Here is a 24,786-nt window from a genome sequence, read left to right as displayed (position 1 = left end):
ATAATCAAGCTTCTTATCTAGCCTGTAGCAGTGGATGAATTTTTAATCAGTCTTTGTGGCCTGAGCAACAATCAACGAAGCAACATCCTCATACAATCCAGTTCAAGTATGTCATTGGTTCAATTAGTTCACAAGTATAGATGGTCAATATCTCTATTAAAGCCAAAATTCAGAGCCTATGTTGATGCATCCAACATATAAGAAGACAAGTACTATGTCTGTAAAAGTTTCCTTTTGACAAAACATAAGGCCATTTAATCTACAACTTCTGTCCAGTTTGTCCTTGAAGGAGGGATTGTTTGATGACGCACTTGAACCTCTGTCTAAGAGCATCAAGTCTCAGAAAAAAAAAATATTTGAACCTATTATCAATATCAACTACAAGGCTGGAGAACAATTCGAATTCTGATATGTTTGGCAACCTTATCTTTACATGTACCAGTGGAACAATTGAAAACATATGATCATCTTTATCTTCATGTTAAGATTTGATCTAAGGTTTACCATGCGTTTTTGGCAAATCTGAAGCTTGATCGAATATGTTCATGCTGTAAGCAACGTTGGCTCTATACAAACACATTTTTGTGGAATGCAAGAAAACAAATTTGTTGAGGTGTCTATCTGTCCTAAAGATTACCTTGCACAGCAAATGAACTCTTGCACTCAGTAAACCTGTATCAGATATCTAGTAGTCAACCTCTGGAGCTTCAGATCTGAGCAACGCATTTGGTTCAATCTCCAATCTCTATTTGAAATGGCATCATATCTCTATCCCTCAAATAGCTCACTCTTCTACACTCTCGCTCATCTATGGCTAGAGGTCTCTCTCATGCTCAGGTCTTCTCACTCTAATGCCATGATCTCGTCATGTAGAATCAATATGGTAATGACATCACATCTCTGGTAGTGGCAATATTGCATCTTTGTATCAGCATATGCTCTTGCCCTATGATCATGTTTTATAAATCACATCATACATGATCTCGCTTTGTTTTTGGTCTCGGTCTCTCTTAATCGCACATGGTCTCACTAAAACAGAACTATATGATCTCACTCTATATGGCCATCAATCTATTATAGGGCAACCTCTGCATATGCCATATTCAGCTCAGCATCATTTACAGTATTATGATATTATTTCAGACCAGAAGCTATCAGGACATGTTCCTGTAAATCGATGACTGTGTTATAGTCTTGTTCACAATCAAAGTTGTGAACAAAATAGTCGGATGACTTATATTTTGAAATGTTATCGATAAAGAAGTTGTTGGGATCTTCTAGTAAAAGAATACAGCACACCTGAAGCTTTTATTTTAAAGATCAGTTAGGAGACGAAGTGCATGACACTGTGGAACAGTCTCCTTTGGGGCAACTCTTGTCAGCTCAAAATCAAAGGTGCCTTGATCGAGGTGCATAACAGATTCTATGTCTTATCAAGAAAAATAAGTTGGAGATCCTGATTTAGACATCTTGGTTGCATCTTATAGTCTTATAATTCTAGTCACCTGTATGCAAAGGAACCTTCCCCGTCATGTATCAGTTTCTCATGAAAAGCCTCACCTTGCGTATGGGTAATCACCTTCATAGGGAGCTGTAAAATCCCTGGATTAATAGCAGATTGCAGATGGTTACGTTGCAGATAAGGTTATCTTCTCGATATTTAGAAGGAGCTATGATGTTTGGAATCAACTATTGATGTTGTCTAGCAAGAAGACCATCCTCTCCTTATCAATTGTTTAAGGAGATGGATAGCTGGTCATTAAGATAGTATGATCTGAAGTACATTGCAGAGAGTGGCTGGATCGACAGTATGGTAGATCATAAGAAGCACATTTAAGTATTGTATCTCTTGAGGTTCACCTTTATTTCTTAAAGACTGAAATCTGTTACTTAGAAGCACTATTGAAGCAGAGTGTACAAGGCAACCAGCATGAAATTCTTCAGCAGCCATTTATGAATCACCATTGTTGTATATTACAGAGTAGGATTCAAAGAATCCCATATTTTACATATGAACATCAGATACCACTTTTTGGTACAACAAAGATCATTCGTGTTTATGGAAGAACTCTAACAGGATTATGGCATGTTTGATTACATTAATAAATTATCTACTAAATGGATGGATCTTGCGATGAGCAGGATGCCAAATGGACACTTTGCACTTTGGCAAGACAAGCTTAGTCTAGTTGTCTCCCTGAGTAGGAGGGAGTAAGATCAGTTTAATCTTTTCTTCATCATGATATGCAAGAAGCAGAGGATTGTGAAGCACTGCTAAGATCTCTGTTGTAAATCAGTAGGTCTATAAAAAGTTGTGTATACATCTATATGCTGCAAGGTAGAGCAATGAGGCTCCCATTGACGAACCGGTCAGAAATAGCCCCAGTTTTCAGAGAGTAGCTTGGCACTATTCCCTTTACGAAAGGATCTTTGGTTAAGATGGAACAGTGAGCTCTGGGAGCTCCTGAAGACTTGGGTTACTTATTGAGCTATGAGCGACCATAGGGTGAGTGGTTCACCTTCCCCTATAGGTGCACGGCAGATGACATGTGTGTAGGGTGAGTGGTTCACCTTCCCCTACGATTGATGACACATGTGTGTAGGGTGAGTGGTTCACCTTCCCCTATTTTTGATGGCATATGTATAGGATGAGTGGTTCACCTTCTCCAATGGCATATGAATAGGATGACTGGTTCACCTTCTCCTGTGGATACCCCAGTGAGAGATGCATATAGGCCTTTGTTGACATGTCGGTGGGACGTGGTTCATCCTTTCCCCACATGTAGGATGCTCATTCCCTACAATTGGTGGTTGACATGTCGGTGGGACGTGGTTCATCCTTTCCCCGCATGTAGGATCCTTCCTACAATTGATTGTTGTGACTTGTGTTTGTAGGATGTGGTTTATCCTTTCCCTACATGTGATTGTATTTTGTAACTTGTGAGGACGTGGTCCATCTTTTCTCTACTCTCGGTGATTTGCACACGTGTAGGATGTGGTTCATCCTTTCCCTACGACGGTTGTGATGTGCGACTATAGGATGTAGTTCATCCTTTTCCTACATGTGGTTGTGAGCAGGATGTGATATATTCTTTCCCTGTTATTGATTTAGTACATCCTACCCATGTAATCTGGGACACATGGGAAGTACCTCTCATCTGACCAATGACTTGGGAAAAGTGGATAGGGACCATAAGCACTACCGATGGACGCATCGTGTATTGTCGTACTCCCTATGTCTAGGACATATGTTGTTCCACAACTTGATCTAGGATCAAGTATGATTGAGGTTCTACCACCAGACTGACTTTTGTCAGTGGAGAGTGGTAAGGTCTTACGACTCACTTTCGATCAATTCTTCATTATTCATATCAGAGTTCAGCAGAGCAGAAATGAGACGAGATGCAGATATTGTACATGACGACAGGATGGCACGATGATCGATGACGACAGATGGACTGGCGGGTGGAATTCTCCCTAGTTGAGAGGGAGTGTTAAGATTGGCAACTAGGGTCAAATTCCACTTTGGTTAGCTTCTTTGGGGAAGATAATTGTGGCATTAAATTCCTCTCTTCGAGGACTAAAATTGATCTAAAGATCGTCAAATTTGGATAAGTATAAGTGGGTTTTTGAATTTATTCTCTCACTCGAAGATTAATCAAGGTCAGCCTTATCTCTATGTCGGCTCAACAATCCAAAAGACACATCTCTTGACCCCCATCGACTCCTATATATAGAGGTGTCCTCCAACCTCTTTTGACACATTGAAAAGGCTTGATTATGTCTGAGACAGCCAAACTTTTGGATGACAATGAAGGGCATTGTTTTTGGGTCTCTCTTCTACACCAGGGTCGAGATTCTTTTGATGGGCAGGCCACAGATCTTAAAGGAAATTATGGGTTGTATTCATCATCCAAGTGCAAGCATGTCAAAGAGATCTTCTCTGTTTTGGGCCGCAGGTCAAGGAGCATGTACAGTGAGATAGAAGGAGTCGTTTTGGGTTTGTTTAGGGTTTTTTTACCTCTGCAATGTAGGCCAAGTTCACTTGGGAGAGGGCCGAGTTAATTGGTAGGAGATATGGGCAGTGTGGGTGCATTTTGGAGATGCATACTGTCACAGATATGAGCCATGGACTTTCCTGAAGTAGCAGTAGGTGTACAACCTTTATTTGAGGAGGACGAAAGGTGTATCGCCTTAATTTGGCTAGGCCGCAGTCAAGGGAAAGTACATTGAAGTTTTTGAGACCAGTCTTGGAGCATATCACGGGAGTTTGCAACAGTGTTTGGGGTTGTTGTAAAGCCCTAATCGGGTCTGTCATCTCAGACTAAATCTCTTTTGGGTTGTCACTTCAGGTTGACCACAAGGAAGAGAGCCCTGATTCATATCTAGATCATCTCCAAGAGTCAGCAAAGGGTAGCGTATTGTTTTATCTATTGAGCCTCAACTAAAATGATGTATTAAGGTGAAACATGATGAACTGAAGAAACCCCAATTATATCAAGATACCTTTGTCGTATGTCATCACCCTATGAAGGCTCAAATCGGCAAGTCACTTTAAAGCATTGTACTCTCTCTCTGTTGAACATTTGATATTAATAATAAGAAGATTCAATCAAGGGTTTTCCCCATCTTGGGGTTTTTCCCTGGCTTGAGCCATATCTTGTGTTCACTTGTCTTGGCTTGTCTTCTGCATTTACATTTAATGTTCTTTCATTAGTTTCTATTATATGATGATGTTTAATGTGATGATTTGAAAATGGGCTAATGATCTCATGAAGTAACTAACCTAAGCAAAGAACATGTTAAGCTAAAATTAACAGGTCTGCAATATTCACATGGTATGGTCTGCAACCTTCGCATGGCATGGTATGGTCTACAATATTCGCATGGTATGGTCTGCAGTCTTCGCATGGTATAATCTATGGTCTGCAATCTTTGAGGTTTGATCTAATTTATATGGTAAACAATCTTTGCATATTGGTCGAATGTGTTGTCGTTATATATTTTTGAGGTTGAGGGAGTAAACACATAGGACAACATCAAAACCACTTTGGAAGTTGGGATCTAGCCCTGCCAGCTTCAGAGAGGGATCTCTCTGTTTAATTTAGCTTTGTTTTAGTGTAAGTTTTAGGCTAGTTATGATTGTACTTGTTTGTTTTGTTTGAAAGGTTTGGTTGATTTGAGTGTTATAATTCCATTGGGCTATGGAGTCTATAAACTAAATTGGAGTTTTGCATCAATTTTTAGAGGAGTTCTCACAAGGCAAGCTAGGTTGCACTAACTGGATCTTTTCATAAATTAAATGAATTGTGGAATAGCAGAAGTGTAAGGTTCAGTAGAAACCAAGGAGCAATTAAGAATTCCTTGATCTAACTTCAGTGGAAAACATTAAAATTATCAACAGCCAAAATAGGGTGCTCTAAGTAACAAATCCTATTTATCACAGTTTATGTTGATTAATTCAAAAATTTAGAATAACAGAGAAAGAAAAAACAATGTTTAAACAAATAGACAGAAGGGACACATCCCCATTTAGTACACCACATGAATCATGTGAGAGGTCCTTGTATTATTGATGCTCCAGTACTTGAAAATATACAATATGCAGAGGAAATTACATTCGGAAATCAACCCTTAATAGTTCAAACAGTGTAGTATTTATAATGAAAATTACAAAATCGTTGTCAAACCGACAATGTATTATTAGCCTAATTACAAACAATATGATCTAATCCTGGCAGACAAATAGGCCACGTAGGTAGCTGAAAGGAAAGGTGTCCCTATTTTGATGGTTTCAGTTGCTGAGTTGGTCCAAAACTATGTTGCGTTGCTAAACTGACCGCCATGTTAGCTGTTGCGCTGACAACTTGTTTTACTGCTCCTAAATTATCCTTCAATCCAATAAATCGACCAATTCTTCCCATCTGCTTTCATCTGGTATTGTCAATTTTGTTACCCTGCGGTAGATTTCATCTACCTCTGTGTATTTGGCAAAGGTCGGCTTCACAGTAAAAATGTGTTTTACTTCATTCTGTACATAGAAATCATTTGACATGGTTTCCAAAAAGGCCTTTGTTGTCATATTGCCCTTAATCCCACTAACCTTGATGCTGCTTCTAGCCATTTCTTTCATCTTCAGGACATAGTCTTCCTGAGTGATCAATTTGTCATTTATCACATAAATGCTTGGCAGTCCTTTCTGGATCAAAGCTTCAATTCTGTTAGTAAACCTGTTTACTTGCAGCTCCAAGGTTTCACATCTTTCTTCCAACTGATCAATGAGATTTCTCTTTGTCAAGACTTTCTTGACTTCCAGAATGGTGGCAGTTCTATCACTGATCCCTACTTCTTCAAGCTCATACTTGGACTTTGAGTTCAAGAACTTGATTATGTTAGAGGCTTCTGTGGGCATCTCTCCCAACTTTTCTCTTCCCTGCACAATAGTTTCTGTAGCCTTTTCTATCAGCTCTTTCTGCTCAAATATGATTTGGATAGAAGGCCAAATCTCATTCATAGAGTCCAGTATGTTCATCCAAATGGTTTCCCTAGTTTGGGCCAAGGTCTGACCAATTGAAGTGTCTCTCTCTACCTTCTGCAACTTCTCTAACAGTCTTTGGGCTTTCTGCATTTTAGTGATCCGAGCAGCTTCAGCTTTGGCCTTTTGCACTCCTAAAGCTTTGAGTTGGCCCTGCAAAGTCTCAATCTCCTTTGACTGGAGTGACATGTTCTCTAGTGTCTTTGTTACTTGTTCAGCACTCACAGTTTGAGTGGAAGAAGTGGCTGTAGTGGTTGTCCCTGTTGATGGAAGCTGAGAAATAGGTATGGCATCCAAGGGGACAATGGCCATCTTCAGACTCTCTTCCTTCTCCTTTATCATTTTCTCCATCTCTACCTCCATCTGCCTAATCTGTATATTTTGTTCTATGATCAATTTCATCATATCTGCTTTCTGTGCTTCACCTTCTTCAATGTCCTTGGTCAATGGATCCTCTGTGGCTGGCAGCTTGAGCTGCTTTCTCAAGGTTGCAATGTCCAGGTTCTTCTTTTTAATAATCTCCTCAGCAGCATTAACATCTTTGGGATCATATCCTATTTTTAGTACCAAGTCTTCCAAAGACTTGATCATGTTATCCTTTGCCAAGGAGGACACTTTCTCCATCTTCAACTGTGATTGGACATTTGCAAAAGAAACCTGCAATTTAGATAGTGACATAGCAGTGTTAGTCAAAGTGGAGGATATCATTTCACCAGTTTGCTTGTGCATCTCCATTTGATCAATGGGATGTATGTCCTTTGTGCTGAATTCAAAAGTAGTGCTCTTGTAGTCTGCTGTTGATTTTGGCTGTGGAATCTGGGCCTCAAGAAAGGCCATCTGCATTTTGCCATACTCTGTATCAAAGACTGACAACAACCTACTTTGTGAGCTGGAGGTCTGCTTCCAAAATTGGTTATAGGTGCTATTTTTTAAAATCTCATTTCTGAGCTTAATCTCCCTGTACCTATCAAAAATTGTCTTCTCTTTTTCTGTTTGGACATTTTGTGATTCCAACTTAGTTTCCTTGTGATGAAGGTCCAGTATGAGATGTTGTGAACTTGCTAGTTGCAGGTGGTGAATCTGTGATGATGATAGCAGCCTGCTCTTCAATTTCTTTGTCCAATTCTACTCTAGGAGTTAACTTTGTTCTCTTCATGTAGTTGATCATGAATTCTTTGGGTTCACTCACAATTGTTGATGATGATCCTTCCTCCCTCTGTCTTTTACTTGATTTTTCCTGAGGAATGGGAGTGATCAAACTCGAAGTAGAAACAAGTTATTCTTCAGCTTCCTGTAAGGTGTTTTCAGTCCACTCCAATTGATTGGCATACTGCTCTATTTCTGGCCTTGAAGTATGAATGTAAGGAGTGCTTTTGTTCTCCACTCTGAGCTTTGAAATAATGCCACAGGGGTCATAAGACCATGTAAAGCTCAGACTGAACTTCATTTCTTTAAGCATTCTATCTGCCTCTTCACCTGTTGTCCTTGTGTTGCACACAAATGGGCCCACCTATGTCTTTATTCTGAACTGTGACTTCTTAGCCACTACAAAGTGGATGTCATCCAAATTCAGCATCTGTCTAATATACTCTAGGGAAAAAATCCTCATTGGGAGGTATTTGGGGAGTTTATAGGGTGCCAATTCACAACCATACACCCTAATTTCTGTGTAATTTTGGTATAAATACCAATCCCCAGTCTTTGCCTGATCTGTCAAGTGCAAAATTCTCTTGATTTCCTCACTGATCCTGGGTTGTACTGCACTGTTCAGAATGTTCATGGCTGGATGAACAAAATCTTCAATGAACTGCTTATAAGTGAATTCTTGTTGTTCTCTCATGACCAATGAGGTCCAAAAGATTATTGGCTATTGATTTCCTGCATCATCAAGCTTCTGTAATGCAAAACTGAATTTGTTTGCCTGATAGTAAAGGAACATGTAAATCAAAATGGAGGTGTAATTAAACACCTGTTCTGTAGGAAATTTTATGAATTGTTCATGAATACTGTCAGCCAAGAATTGACTGAAATTGAACACCAAGGAGGGTTTGTTGTCTGTGGAAAATATGGAGAGGAATCCTAAAATGGGCTCATCTACCCATTGATCAGAATAATAGCCTAAAATGTAGGAAATCATGTATATAATTTGCTTGGCCTGATCAAGGAAAATGGATGAAGGATATGGAGGATTATTTTTAGGCAATTGGGCATTCTCGGGCAAGAAGATCTCAAAAATTCTGGCTCTGGTGGCAAAATCCAGCTTCTGATAAAGCTGGGTGAGGGCTTCTAGGGAGAAAGGAGTATTATTTTCCACAAAGGGAGCCAGCATCATTTGGTCGATGGATTGGGTTGTAATTGAGAAAAGAATGTCACCTATAGGGGCAATAATGGCTCTTTGGGAAAGGACATAGCATGCTTGATACCTTCTGGTAAATTCTAGGGTTTGGAATGTCAAGGGGAAAATATAATGGGGGAGGTTGGACTCCCAAAGCCCAATTTCATTGGTTTTGTCTGTGTGTTTATCTTCCAGCCAGCAATATAACTCAAGAAAATCACAGTCACATTGGGCTTCGTTAATCCTGTAATCCCTATCAGCTAAAGGTATATGATCTAAATCCACAGAAGGGGGAATCAAAGGATTAATAGGTTTATCTTGAGTCTTAGTCTTTGGAGGCATGACTGTAAAAATCTGAGAACAGGATGAATTTACAGAGGAGCTTACCGAGCACAGTTGAATAATGAACTGTCAGGTGAAAAGGAAGAGGAAATGTTAGTTTCTATCGTGATCTAGTCGCAAAATAGCTCTGAGAGTGATTGTTGTGGAAAACTATCAATAACAGAAAAACAAGAGTGAAAAAGGGATGAGAGCGATAGGTTGAGCAAAAGAAATGATTGCGACGAGTTCACAAGGTTTTAAACGTTGGAACAAATCATTCTGTTGAAATGGTGTGGAACCGTTAGGCCTAAACGGTTACCCGAGAGAAATCAAATTTAATGCAGAACGGTCGTTTTGGCCGAGAGAACATTTAATAGCCCAACGGTTATGCCACGTGGCAGGCGGATAGTGGTGGAGGAGTCGTGGTGGGGTGCGGTAGAGCAAGCAAGGGAAAAGTAGTTTTCAGAGGGGGTAGCGAGCGGTATACGATTTTGGTGGGGGGGTGCAAAAACGCGAGAAGGCGACACGTAGGGGATGGGGCCCGGCGGGAGAAACAACTTTTCGAACTCCTCCCCCCCCCCCCCCCCCCCCCACGGAGGTAAAGGCAAGATGAAGGGGGGGGCCGAAGGCGGATGAGGTGCGTTGATCGTGAGCAGGAACAAATCCTGACGCTGCTAAGTGAAATGCACTTTAACCATAAGCGACAAAAGCTTTGTCCGCTTGTGCCTTTACCTTTTTGCATTCCCGACTTAGGATAAAGAAATATGAAAAATATGTAAGAGAACTTTATCCTTTGGCGCATATTTGGCCTTTTCACCATATCCTAAAAACTTAGGATAAAAATTACATATGCATATATTTGCAAAAATGATCTAATTTACCTACCCGTGACTAAACTAGCATTTTTTATTCTTTCTTCTAGGGTGCACTTAGACTAGCAGACACACTTTATTTTCTTTTATACAGAATGAAAAACTACCTAACCTATCCTTTATTTCTTCTATTGATCCAAATTAAACAGTTGGATCAATGTCATTTTCTACCTAACTAGTGATTTACCCAGATTAAACTGTTGGGTAAGTCTTTATTCTCTAACTTAATTTACAGAAATTTAAAGTAGTTTAATCATGATTACACTGTATGATTAAACTAAAAGCTAGTGATTGTGGCATTTTGAACAAGCTACACACAACCTTTTATTTTTCAGTAATGAAGCAAAACTAACTATAAGTAGTGGCATTTAGACTTGCAACACTTTTAGTAATATTTCTTTTTTACCTTTCTTTCTTTTGATGGGGTTCAATCTTTTCTTCTTTTTTCAATACTTTTTTGTTTTTCTCTTTTTCTTATTTATACCCTCTTTTCATTTTTTAATTCTTTTTTCTTTTATTTGGAAATCATTGGCAGATTGACAAGTATTTACAAAATAAGATTCCTAAGATATAATACTCAACTACCTTGAGATCCTATAAATTATACGACCCTAAAGAATGTATACGGCTTTGTGGTTTGGTTATGGCAAACAATCATTGTGGTCTCAACAAGTTTATATGGCACTGTATTTATGACTCTCGCACATATACATTCTCAGTGGGTCTCGCATCCTATCTCAATGATTTACAATTATCCTGCACTTGTATGCAATTTCAGTGATTCATATATATGATCTTTGTTATGACAAACCCATTACATATAATGTTTAGTGACTAGGATAATCGTTAGCATTGTTCTTGTAATGATTCATGCGACAGAATATAGTGAACTTACTTCATTATACCATACTTCAGCGATCTATAGTGATCTTGTGATGACAGTGATCTTGTGATGACAGTGATCTACAGTGACCTTGCCCTTGGTACATGACGACAGGTTACCCTAGTTTATGGTAGGATGTGACATTGCTTTTATATATGATAGTTTGGCAGGTCTATCTTTGACCATGATGTACATGGTTGTGCTTTCATGTTTATGATGCATACAATGAACTTATTCTTGACAGAAGCAGACAATAGTGATATGGCATAAGCTTTCTTCGACTCATTTGGTTATCAGAGTTCAGTTCACAATCGAAGTTGTGAACTGACTTAGATTGGCCCTAGAGAGGCTTGATGTAATGATGTCTCTCACTCTGGATGTACTATGTATCTTAGTTGAACAATTGATGACTATCTAATATAAGAAGAAGAATTGAATTCCAGGTTTCCCCCCTTGTGGGATTTTGCCCTGGTCTCTGACCAAAGTTGATGTTATTGTTCTTTCTACATAATTGTTAATGATGTTATGATGTTATGGGGCGCATGTGATATAAATGATGAAAAAGTTTAAAATGCAATTATCTAAAGCGAAGAACAATATTTCCCTTAGAAAAATTAACAAGCTGAACCTACTCCTGAAGATAAAAACATGCTTGGTCTTCAATCCATTGTTTTACAACCCGGCCGAGTCAACTCCGAAACGGCCGTTTCGAACCGAGCCATTACCAAAATCTTTGACCCGGCCAGCAACCCGGCTCGGTTGACCGAGTCATAGTTGACTCAGTCAACCCGGCCGGGTCATGTATTGGCTCGGCCGAGTCAATACAACTACAGCTGGGCAGCGTAAAACATGAAATTTATTCATTTTTTTGTGATTTTTGGTAAAGTTAAAGAACTACAAGTTCTTTTTGAGACAATATTTCAGGATTATGAGAGTTGAGACATAAGATCTTGATAAATTACACCTCAGATTTGAAAGAAGCTTAAAGTCTGTACATAAAATGTTTGTATTACCAGTTTACCACCAATATTATATTGAGGGCAATAAGAACCACTACAATTACATATTGAAATTCAGATCCTCATTATTCCTTAAGGTGATTTGATTACTCGTTTTCTAATTGCCTCCCTTTAAGAAATGAGTGGATACTATCAATGCCTGTGACTCTGTTCACTGCTTGGCTCAGCATGATGACAGTGAAGTGTATTTCTTGCCTATTTGACTCATATTTCAATAGTGAGCACTAGGAAAAGTCTGTTTGAAACTTTTATCTATATGTCACCTCAAGAGATTGGAATTCTTTTATCGTTCAATAAATTTTGGTAAATATCGAAGGAACCATTTCAATTACATGCTGCACTCAAATACTGCCTTGATGCATCTTTCCATGCACTCTGCAACAAATGATATTGATGCAATTTGGATTAGAATTCCAAGGTTCAGGGAGACACTGATAAAGAACTGAAGTTTATCTTTATAGTTCACACCCATTTATTGGAGACCAAGGCCTGATTACACTATCAAGATATTAATGAAGACTAAAAGTATCAGTCCTCTTCCTCTTAACTTCATCGACAATTCATATATACAATTATATTAATTTCCTAATGACTCATCCCCTTCCTGCTTGCTGCTTGCCCAGCACCAGAATAATTGTCCATCCCCATCAATATTTAAAATTATGTTTTTTTATAAAAAAAATAAATATTTAATGTATTTTTTACAACGACCGAGTCATTGAAATCGAGCCGGCCGAGTCATTACCGAGTCGGAGTCGATCCTCGACCGAGTCGGAGTCCGAGTCCGAGTTGTAAAACATTGCTTCAATCAGAGGCTATGCTCTGATACCATGATAATTTCCCTTCAAACCCAGTGATTGATTTGCAATTTTCTAAGTGTGCAACCAGAAATATAAATAATTGGTGTTCTGAAAACTTAAATTGTTGAAAATGTAGCAAGTAGAGGTCTTTTGGGTTGTGCCTTAGCTAGTGAAGACCTCAATTTTCCCTTCTCTTAGTATGCGTGCGAGCTCATGAGTCAGACTTCAGTTAAGATGAGTTTATTTCCAGTTCACTGGAATAATCATCAAGATGGCATGCATAGATTTGGAACTTTAGTTAAGTGCAGTCTTCATAAGTTTGACTACAGAACGAGGTGGCAATTACAAGTTCAGTTGGAGTGAGTTAGTCTTCATTCTTAATTGAAAGAAGAACGAGTTAAGACTCCAAGTGTTTATTGGAGAGAGAAAGAGTATCACTTTCAATTAACTCAATATCAGAATTCGACTTCTAAAATTGAACTGGCCCTTCCTTGCATGATCAAATTAGGTATATAAAGAGGAGGACGAAGGCACATAATTTACACGCAAGATTTGTGAGATCTTTGATTGTGGAGAGCGCAGATTTGTGAGATATTTGATTGTGGAGAGCGCAGATTTGAGAGCTTGTGTCCTAAGAAATAGGAGATCACAAGTGCACAAGGATTTAGGAGATTGTGCGCAAATTTAAGAGCTTGTGTCCTAGGAAATATGAGACCACAAGTGCACAAGGATTTAAAAGTTGATCTACGCTAGAGAATAAGAGTTGATTTGCGTAAGGAAATAGGGATCTAGTGCGATTGGAAATAGGGACCTAGTGCACAAGGAAATAGGCCCAAGTGTGCAAAGGAATAAGAGCTTCTAGTGCGCAAGGATCAAGGAGCAGGGATCAGGGCTTACAAGGGCAAGTCAAGGCTTCAGCAGGGGAACAATTGTTTGCTAGAGGGTCGAGATCAAGCAGTGATCAAGGCAAGCCGAGATCAATTGTATCAATTGAGATTAGTGAGAAGAAACATAATGCTTTCTTAGAGATAAATTTCTTTGTAATAGATCTAATTGCTCAAGAACAATCAATAAATTTGGTTTTAGTTTTCAGTTATTCATCTAAGTAGTTACATAGTTTCAAGGAAATTTAACATGGTATCAAAGCAGAGATTAGCATAAAGAACAACACCAAGTTGATCAGTTAGTGAAGAGCACAAATTAGTCAGGAAGGCTAGCTTTAGAGTTTTTAAAGAGTAGTATGTTTGGATGGCAATATGGTGTTCCGAGGATTAAGGGCAAATCACAGTTTAGAGGGAGCATCGAACTTCTGCTCATGGAAGGAGCGGATCTCAGTAGTGTTGGAGGATAATGGGGTGCTAGAATTTGTGGTGAAGCAAATAGTTCCACCTCAAGATGCCCAGCAGTGGATCAAGCATAACAAGAATGATACCAAGGCGAGAAGAATCATTCTTGAGGGGGCCAAAGATCATATTATCCCTCATCTCCATGGGAAGAAGACAACATACGAGATGTGGAAAGCCGTCTTAAATTTGTATCGGGCTCCAGTGATGCCAGAAAGTTTGCTTTGAAGGAGAAGCTAAGAAATATTTGGATAAGCAAAGAGAGCCCATCATCACGTATCTTTCTAAGTTCACTTAGGTTCGAGATGAGCTAGGTGGAGTGGGCGTGACTATAACAGATATTGACCTTGTGAGTCTTGCGCTTCTGAGACTTCAAAAGTCTTGGGAGAATTTCCAGGATGCAATAAGTGGCAAAGAGAATATTTCCAGTTGGGAAAGGCTATGGAGTGACTGCATTCAAGAAGAAATCCGAAGAGGGACGAGAGTTGGGAGATCAACTCTGATAGAGGACGAGGAGAACTTTGCCCTAGCAAGCAAAAGTAGAAAAGCCAAGAGCAAGAAGGGCCAAGGAGAGGTCGAGTCCAGTCAAAAGGGCAAGAAGAAGAAGGATAAGAGCAAGATCAAGTGCTTCCATTGCCATGAGTTCAGACACTATGCCACTAAGCATCCTAATCAGAAGGAGGATTCCAGTAAGGATCATGTTACTACATCGGTTGAGGTAGATGTGTTTTCTTCTCAGTTCGAAAATATCTCATTAATAGCTTGCATGGAAAGCTCAGTAGACAGTAGTGTATGGTATATTGATTCAGGAGCATCCTTCCACATGATAGGGAATAAGGAATACTTCAGCCACCTGAAGGAGAAGGACATGCAGTTTCACATTGAGTTAGGTGATGATGGCATGTACACAACTAGGGCAGTTGGTACTATCAGTTTTGAGAGGAAGTTGAGTAGCTCTCTTCATCTCAGAGATGTCCTCTATGTTCCAAGCCTAAAGAAGAACCCTGTTTCAATAGCTACCCTTGAGGATAAAGGTTATGATGTCATCTTCAGCAAAGGTAAGGTTTACCTCAAGCACTTAGTTTCTGGATGTAAGAAGCAAATAGGTGTAAGGATGAAAAATTTGTACCTGCTACAAGTTGAGACAGACGTAGCCTTAAGCAACAAGGCAAGAAGTGCGCAGAGTAAAGACATGAGGGCTTAGGAGAGCAAAGCTCTGAGGGAATCCTTAGAGCGAGAGCAGGTTAGAGCTCCCAAGAAGGAGCCTCTGCTAATATCACAGTTTGTGTCTCAGCTAGTTGGCAAGTGGGTCGACCAGCAGGATGATGAGGAGAAGAGACCAAGGCGAGTGGATTCAACCGCTCAGTCAATGACTCCCAGCACAAGGAGGAGGAGAGCCAAGTGGGTCGATCATGAGGCCTAGGAGCAAGTTGAGACTCCTAGCTCTATGTTCAGGCAAAGTAAGCAACCACAGAGGTACACCGAGTATATGGCGCTGATGACCAAGTTGATAGACTTAGAGCCAGAAGGCAAATCAGTAGTAGGCTCAAATGGGGCATACAAGGTGGATCCTAGGAGCATTGTTGGAAGGAATAGGTCTCCAGATCAGATTTAGCAGTAGGAAGCAAGGAAGTATTCTAGTTCAGAGGGAGAAGTTATAGCAGCGAATAATGTGGTAGTGTTGGAGACAGATCCAGGTGGAGGAGGTTCATCCAAAAGTACCTTCCTTGCTAAGAGGGAGTGTTGAAAATGTAGCAAGTAAAGGTTTTCTGGCTTGTGCCTTAGCCAGTGAAGACCATGATTTGTCCTTCTCTCAGTATGAGTGTGAGCTCATGAATTAGACTTCAGTTAGGATGAGTTTATTTCCAGTTTACTGAAATAATCATCAAGATGGCACGCATAGAGTTGGAGCTTCAGTTAAGTGGAGTCTTCACTAGTTTGACTACAAAATGAGGTGGCAGTTACAAGTCCAGTTAGAGCGAGTTAGTCTTCAGTCTTGATTGAAGGAAAACAAGTTAAGACCCCAAGTGTTGATTGGAGAGAAAAAAAAGTATCACTCTCAGTTAACTTGCTATCAAAACTTGACTTCTAAAACTGAACTATTCCTTCCGTGCATGATCGAATTGGGTATATAAAGAGGAGGATGAAGGCACATAATTCACACACAAAGTTTGTGAGATCATCATTGATTATGGAGAGTGCAAATTTGAAAGCTTGTGTCCTAAGAAATCGGAGATCACAAGTGCGCAAGGATTTAGGAGATTGTGTGCAGATTTAAGAGCTTGTGTTCTAAGAAATAGGAGACCACAAGTGCACAAGGATTTAGGAGATTGTGCCCAAGGATTTAGGAGATTGTGTGCAGATTTAAGAGCTTGTGTCCTAAGAAATAGGAGACCACAAGTGCACAAGGATTTAGTAGTTAATTTGCGCTAGAGAATAGGAGTTGATTTGCACAAGGAAATAAGGATCTAGTGCGCTAGGAAATAGGGACCTAGTGCGCAAAGAAATAGGCCCAAGTGTGAAAAGGAATGGGAGCTTCTAGCATCCAAAGATCATGGACCAAGGATCAGGGATTGCAAGGGCAAGTCAAGGCTTCAGGAGGGGAATAGTTGTGTGTTAGAGGGCCAAGATCAAGCAGTGATCAAGATAGACTGAGATCAATTGTATCCGTTGATATAAGTGAGAAGAAGCAGAACGCTTTCTGAAAGACAAATTGCTTTGTAATAGATCCAATTGCTCAAGAACAATCAATAAAATACCACAACAAAGATTACAGGTTTTCCCTTTTGGGTTTCATGGGTAAACAAGTGTGTCAATTTGTGTGACGTGTTTTTATCTCTGGTGTTTTATTCTGCTGCTTATAATTTGTTAAGAAACTTCGTATCTTGGTGGAAGTAAATTTGGTTTCAATTTTCAATTGCCTTGTTTTCAGTTATTCATCTAAGTAGTTGCAGAGTTTCGAGGAAATTTACAAATACGCTGAGTTTTCTAACACAACATGCATAGCAGAAATTAAATAGAACTAAAGACAAAAACACATGAGACACAAAATTTAGCCAGGAAACCCCAACTCCAGGGAAAACTTGCAAGTTGTGTGTGCTTTCTATTATCTCTCCAAAAGGAAATCTTCAAAAAAAATTGCGGCAATGGAACACTTCCCTTTCACAACAGAAAACCACTAATCGGCACCCCAATGAAAATTGAAACGCCCTGCTATGCACTCGCTCTGTTGCAAGACCGCGCAGTACAACCTTCATGCACCCTGTACATATTGTGCGGATGCGCAACTCGACCTCTCTGCGCCCTCGTGCAAACTGTATGACCGTACTAAAGCTAACTGAGTTAGAGTTATTAGAATCTCTCTCTCTCACTCCTAGATCATTGAATCTTTGTTGTCTACTGAAACCCTAGTCTTCTTTGCTTAGAAAACACACTCTTGAGACAAATCAAACTAGCCACTTTTGCGCCTTATTTTGTCCTATAATTCAAATTGGGCCCCACCAACACTCTCAATGGCTGAGATTAAAACTTAAGGAAGGGTTGAGTTTAAATCATAAGTTGACTTTAGGAATTTTATTTTCCTCAGTCCAACTTTAGGAAATAGTTAATTAAATTAATAGTTCTACCACGTGGATATCTTGTGGGTCCCTCTGTTAGCCTTGGCACTTAGGCAAGCAAAACCTTTCCTTCTCTACTACAATCAACAAATAGGAAGCAGACTCCCATCGCACTTAGCTTAGAAAAGAGTGACGATCACTTCATATGAGACAGGATACAAGTGAGAGCAATGAAGCTCAAGTATATAACCATGAATTGGCAGGTAGCTAATATTTTGACCAAGCGCTTAGCAAAAGCGAATTTTGAGGCATTTAGAGAAAAATTGGAATCAGTGCAGAATTCCTTCCTCGCTAAGAGGGAATGTTGAGAATTATAGCTCGAACAAGAACGTCCGCACAGGTTCAAAGCGAATGTGTGAGAAGTAGTTCGAGATATTTTCAAAATGTAATGTTATTTCGTAATTCAATTTCATAAAGGTGTATCACATATTAGACTAGGAGCAAACTCAAAAATAGGTTAAGGTTTTGGTCTCAAGTGAAAGTATAAAGACGGATCAAGATAGAAACACACGAGCAGTTGAGTAATTGAGAGAGGGAGTGGGGGGGTTCAAGCAAAGGTGAATCCAAGCTTTCAACAAGCTGCAATGCAGATATGTACAATCGTATGGTACAATTTGTGCAGTCATACAGATAAACCATACAATCATTCATACAATTCATATGGATGTTTTGTATAGGATGTACAATCAGTTATACAATATGTACAGTTAGGTCGTACAATCGTACAACAATGATACTCTATCAACAATTTGTTCCACTCAAGTTTAGGGTGATTTTTTATAACCGTGCAGTGCTGCTTTTGTGAGCAATGTGTGGAAGTTTCCATGTAAGCCTTTTTGAAGGAATGGAAAGCTAATTTTAAGGAGTAATTTCCAATGTATGTGTGAAATTTACGCTTCCATTATTTGATTTCTAGCTAATGTGTGATTGATGTTATGGTCTAAAACTTATTTCAGCAATCACTTGTCCAATTGAGATCATAAGGACTTTAGTCACAGACGCTTGAAAATTTTCACAATTTCTTGTATTGGCGTATAGACACCACTCTCTAAAGGAACAGAACTTAAGACTTCTTACTTGGAAGTCCACATAAAAAGACCAAATCAACATATTTGTTGAGATACTTACGTTCATTTGAATTATAGTCATTTTTTGCCAAGGATATAGTTTTCTATATTGGAATAACAAAACCACTTCCCAAAAGAATGGAACTCACTACTCCTTATTTCTAAGTATAATTACACACCAAAAACCCAAACCAGGGTCTTCCGTGAGAATAATTTATAAGTACATTATTGTATAAAATATAACTAATTTGGAACAATGTGGACATATTGATACTATCCAAAGTCAAAATACCTATATGTTAGAACTTAGTATATGAAGACTTTCAATATTTCTAGTTTAAAATGTTGATTGTTCTCAATATATTGATTTAGCCTTCCCACCTACGTGTCATCTTCTTACTGCTGGAATCAGGCTTGTCTTATGTCTTACAAAACAGGTGTGATATGTTAACTGCAAAAAACAAACGTTCACTTGATCATGGTTGAGTGTGAACTATATTGGCAAAAAACTAGAGTTATCTAGTGTTTTAAAACTGTTTGAATGTGCTTAAGGGCCAGGTTATCCTAAATTGTTTCAGAAAATTGGCTTTCATCTGTAAGCCTAGTATTTCTCTCTGACATTCACCGATCAAGCCAGATGCCCAAACTTGTGAGTTATTCAATTGGTCTCGTTAAGTTATGTTGCATTAGTACATCTGGCTGCGGGTATGGATACAGGTAAAGGTATGATGAGGATAAAAAAGATTTGAACTACAGGTACTGGGGGCAAACATTTTCCTTGGTAAAGAAGGAGATCATCAGGATGCGGATGTGCATTTTCTGTGGAGCGATAGAAGAACGGGTGTAGCTGTGTTCTTATGGCTTATTGCATTGGGTGAATGCCTGGCCTAATAAGTGCAAAGAGAGTGAACTTTCATGCTATTTGCATTTCATGCACCACCGAGAATTCACATAGATATTTTTGTTGAACTTGAAACAGAAGGTATTTCTATCAGACTGTACTGGGTTTTAACAGAATGTGTTCTCTGGTTAAATTATGAAGTCTATTCCTGGCTAATTAAGTAGAACGATATAGATGCATCTAGCGGCACACTAGTATTTGTTTTGTTTTTCAACTACATGATTCCATATGACCAAATCGACTACATTATATGATATTATTCCCGCATTTTTGGACATTCTATGGGAAAAGAATTCATCTAAACTTATTTCAAGTTCCAATTTGTGATCAATAGTTTGTCCATGTCTTTCAACTCGTTACCATTAAAAAATACTCTACCTGTCTGCAACAAAACTCAAACTTCACGAACTGCGTATTCTCTCTAAATTCATTACTGCAGGTGGAAATAACCAGTCTAATAAATGAAAAAGGCAGAGGGTACCGAGAGAAAGAGCGCTACGAGAACGAGAGTTGACAGCCAGGTGAGAAATAAGCGTGGCACCTGCCACCGCATCGTGTAATGGGATCATCGTCTGTGCACATCGCCTTCGAAAATTTGCTCACCGAGTTTCTGTTAGAGGCTGAACGAGGTCTGGCGGTTGATGATGCAGAGTGACCCCTTGCAGCTCTGAATGTGTTTCCGCCTGACTGAAATGCAGATCTGGCAGAAGAAATGAGGGACCTGGACATCAGTCGGGATGCCATTCACGGAATTGAAATCAAACAATCGTCCACCGTTGGCTTTGGTGCAGTGATGGTTGGTGCCCGAGTCGTGGTTTATCTTTGTGGGGTTTAGGGTTTTATAAACCCTCGTTTTTAAATATGATCCAACGGAAACGTGGCTCCATTACCATGTTAGGGAGAGGTTGTTGTAGCGATTCTACTAACAAATTAATTAATCGGGGTGTGCTTTACTTGTGTAGGGTCCTCGGTGGTTCGACGTTTTTGTTGGGTAGATTCATGTGGAGAGATGATGGCCTTCGGACACCCCTTCATGCTAGTTGGGCCATATGCCCTCTTTAGTTGGTATCTAGCATTGTGTTTTTTTTGATTGCCCATCTCATGTTATTATATATGTCTCCTTTTCTTACATTTAGCATTGTGTTTAATTTGATTGCCCATCTTATGTTATTGTATATGTCTCTTTTTCTTACCTTAAAAGGAACCTTTTCCATGGATAAAGGTTGTGTATTTAATTGGGTGGGAATGTTGTTGTGTCATAATTGATGACTCCCTTAAAAGGGCAACCTCTTTGAGCTTATGGGTTCATGGATAGGTTATGTTAAGTAAGGAGAATGAGGGTATATTTTAAGTAGAAAGCATAGGTTTTATGATTTTTTAATTATTTCTTTTATATTTATAAGTTTGGTTGAGTGGTAATCTTGAAACTTAAACTATGTTAGGTTGAAAATGAAGAAGATTTTTTAGATATTATTTTTGTGAGAGTTTTCTTGCATCTTTCAAAATCTAGGCCTTTGCTCAATAAGTCAACCATAAAAATGTACAGCAATGGGGGAGAGTAAGTGAAATTGTCAAAGACCTTTTGATCCTCTAAAAAAGCAAGATGGATTACCAATTAGCAAAGGAGCAACCATGGACTTGAGATGCAAGTAAAGATCCATTTTAGTACTTTTTCATGAAATACAACCTTCTTTTGGACCTCAAACAAAACAAAACAAAAAACTTGATCCACATGGTCAAATGCATTGGTCATTCTAACTTTATAACCATCCCTTTTTCTTCTCTAACTTGGCTAGAGTGAATTGCTTCTTGAATAAGAATAATTTTGTTCACGAGATGTTTGTCCATAAAAAAACCCCCTTGATTGTTAGAGATGAGCTTGGGATGAAGGGGTTTTATTTTTCAAGCTAAGATTTTGGAGATTAGTTTATAAGAGATATTATAGAAAGAGAGAGGATGAAACCAAGCAAACAAGGCAAGATTCACTTCCTTAGGAATGTAAGGCCAAGAAAGATGAGTTGATTCTACCTCCTCTATATCCATTTTTTATAGAGTAGTCAATCATTCTACAGAGATCATATTTGATTATTCCCTGGCACTTTTGATAGTAATGAGCAAAGAATCCATGTGAACCTAAGGTTTTATCAAGTGCTCAATACATACCATATTTTTTCTTCAGTAATCGGCTTAAGTAGAGCTTCATTTTCCTCTCCTGGAATTCAATGAGAGACATGTTCTAACATAAAATTTATCGCTTTTGTGTCTCTCACTCCATCACTTGAATAAAGAGAGTTGAAATGATTGAAAGTCGCATCTTTAATCTTAGCGTAGTCAAAGAGAGTCTCTCCATCCACTGTGATTTGCTTTTATGTTATTCTTCCATTGACACATCTTAGCCTAGTTATGAAAGACTTTGGTGTTTCTATCACCAGCTTTAAGCCATAGACTTATTGACTTAATTCTCCACATTTCCTCCTCCTTTTACAAGGCTTTGTTACTTTGTGATATAAATCAAATGTTTTTTTCCCTTACCGCCTCATTTTTCCTGAGATATTAACATGCTCCATATTTTCTTCATTGGCATCAACATTTAATGTGTGTTTTTTTGCTTCTTTTCCCCAATCTAATTGAATTTCTTTTGCCCAAATCTTAAGCGCCCACCTCAAATCGTTTATTTTCTTTTCACGCACACATAAATATTGGAGAGCCATCTACCCAACAATTCCATGAAGTAGAGATAACCTCCATTATTATGTCCTAATGAAGCCAAAGGAGGTTAAAGTGAATGGGAGCAGTTTGTATCCACCTGTGGGTTCAATGAGAGAGAAATCAGGGGGTGATATGATCTTATTTGTGCTAATATATTAGAAGAAATGGTTATTCTTTGATTTGGAAATTTATTGCCCACTAAAAATATGTCTAGACAAGCTACAATACGTTGAGGACCAATTCTTTTGTTGCTCCAAGTGAATTTCACCTGTATAGGCTTAATATCCACCAGCTCAAGAGAGTATATATAGTCCTCCATTAACTCCCTTAAAGAATCCCTGACAATGGATCCTCATTTTTTCTCTCGGGGACACAGGGTAATAGTAAAGTCTCCCCGAAAAATCATAGAGCCATTCTATTCTGATTCTTTTACATCTAAAATGGAATTTCAACAAGATGTTTTTTCATTATACAAAATAGGCACATAGATATTTACCTGTTAACTGGGGATGTGGAGAAGGTGAATTGTTATCTAATGAAGTGAGCTTTCTATTGAGGATAGGTTGAAGAATGAGCTCTACCAAAGTGTATGCAGGCCTCCAAAAGCTTCTATGGAACCAACAACTTGTATTGCACTTCCTTTCCAAATAGATCTACATTTTTGAAAGACCTCTTTGTCTCCCAATTTTGTCTCTTGGAGCAAGAGGATTGATAATTTTTCTTTTTTAATCGGACTTTTGACCTTTGCTATCATTTTTTTTTATCCCAAATCCCTGCAATTCTAAAAGAGAATCTTCATTCCTTACTTTCATATTTTGCATCCCCATGCAGAAGGGGAAGGTTTCCTCCTTTCCGATTTGATCTTGTCCCTTTCAATAAGGCTACATCTATACATTCATGTCTCCCTAATCATTGTCTTTGTCGACTTATTCTTTCATAAGGTCTATATTTGGTTTCCTTCCTAATTTCTTGATTACATGGTGATTTCTTGACTCTCGATCATGATCATCCTCGTATCTTTCATTTACATAATCAACCGAAGAGAGGCCCTGGGTAACTTGGTGAGCTTTAGGAGAAATAAATTCTTCCTCCTTGTCTGATTCTAACTCTTAGGTGTTATGCTCCATGTTGGTTATATTTTCTAAAGGCGACATCTCCCCCTTTTGATCTTCTTGATTTTTAGGATTGCTTTCATTTGGATGTTCCAATGCTACATCCTCATGTATCTCTCCCTCTTCTTCTAGTGTTCCAAGGCCTCGTACTGATTTCCTAATTGAGTGTTATTCTTATTTTTGCCTGAATTGGAGGCTTGTGCTCCAACAGGGGACGTACCTTTCTTGGGTGAGAGAGTAGGTTGTGTTCCTTCATTCATCTACCCATATCCTTTATACCCTGCATTTTAACAACCTGGTCCTCCTCTCCTCTTTTATTATTGACATTGTTCTCCATCCTCTCTCATATTTTGTTGGTCCTCCAATCTTTTGCAATTCCTTGCAAAGTGACCATATCCAATATTCACTTAAAAGGTAGTTGGTCATAATCCACCTCTTGAACAAAGGACCAATTATCGAGGGATAAAAGAATAACATAGGATAGCCCTTTATCCAGATCAACTTCAACACAAATTCAAGCACAAGCAAGCATCACTTTGTATGGTTCATCCTGATCGATGTATTTTCCCAAGGAATTTATGATTGATTTGAAGGTTTCATCATTCCAACAATGCAAGGGGAAAAGGGGAAGCTTAACCCAAACCAAGACTACAAAAGGAACATTGTTTTCAGGGTTGAAATCATGGGTCCAACAATCTAGGTACATACCCTGGGCACCCATAAAGTATGGATTGTTGCGAAAGATTAAATCACAATCATCCTTTTTTCAAAAAGAAAAGTGAAGAAACTCATTCCATAGAAAAAGATAGAGAGTTGTCCTCACATAAGGGGTCTCCAAGTTTTATTAATCAAGGTGTTGAGTGATTTGGGGGAGGGTCAAATGCTTGTAAATTGACCCATTAATCCCTTACCAACCAAATGAAGAGCCATAGGCCAAGATTGAGCGACATAAATCAGGATCTTGGGGATTTCTTAACAAATTTAGTAGGCTTGGGCCAATTACCTCTTAAGGTCCTTGTCACTAGTGCATTAAAGGTTGTTATGTCAAGATTATAAGGAGATGAAGGGGCCAACGCCCTCTTGAGCTTGAAGCCATCCATAAATCTGGAACTTGCCAAGGTTTTTCTAGTCCATAGGGGGGCTAAAAAATACACAAAAGAGTTCCAATTACTATATTACATTGTAATTTTGTTTTCATTAATAAAATTACAAAAAAAAATCAATAAACAAATCATAATATGCATATCTCATTAAAATTAAATTATAATACTT

At 38.8% G+C, this 24,786-nt stretch overlaps 1 pseudogene across 1 annotated transcript in view; it reads right to left on the bottom strand.

Annotated features, from left to right (window-relative positions):
- Positions 1-20,578, bottom strand: part of LOC149177088 (uncharacterized) — a 132,725-nt pseudogene extending 112,147 nt beyond the window's left edge. Inside the window, exon 1 of the transcript XR_016258092.1 lies at positions 20,175-20,578. The product of XR_016258092.1 is annotated as an uncharacterized LOC149177088 (transcript). The remainder of the gene's footprint in view (positions 1-20,174) is intronic.
- Between the last annotated feature and the right edge of the window lie 4,208 nt (positions 20,579-24,786).

The sequence above is a fragment of the Pinus tabuliformis genome, chromosome 4_1, assembly GCF_031772625.1.
Source record: "Pinus tabuliformis cultivar Carrire ecotype Pingquan chromosome 4_1, CPIR1, whole genome shotgun sequence".
NCBI lineage: Eukaryota > Viridiplantae > Streptophyta > Pinopsida > Pinales > Pinaceae > Pinus > Pinus tabuliformis.
Note: the sequence above shows the minus strand (reverse complement) of the source record. Positions and strands in the feature narration are given on the sequence as shown.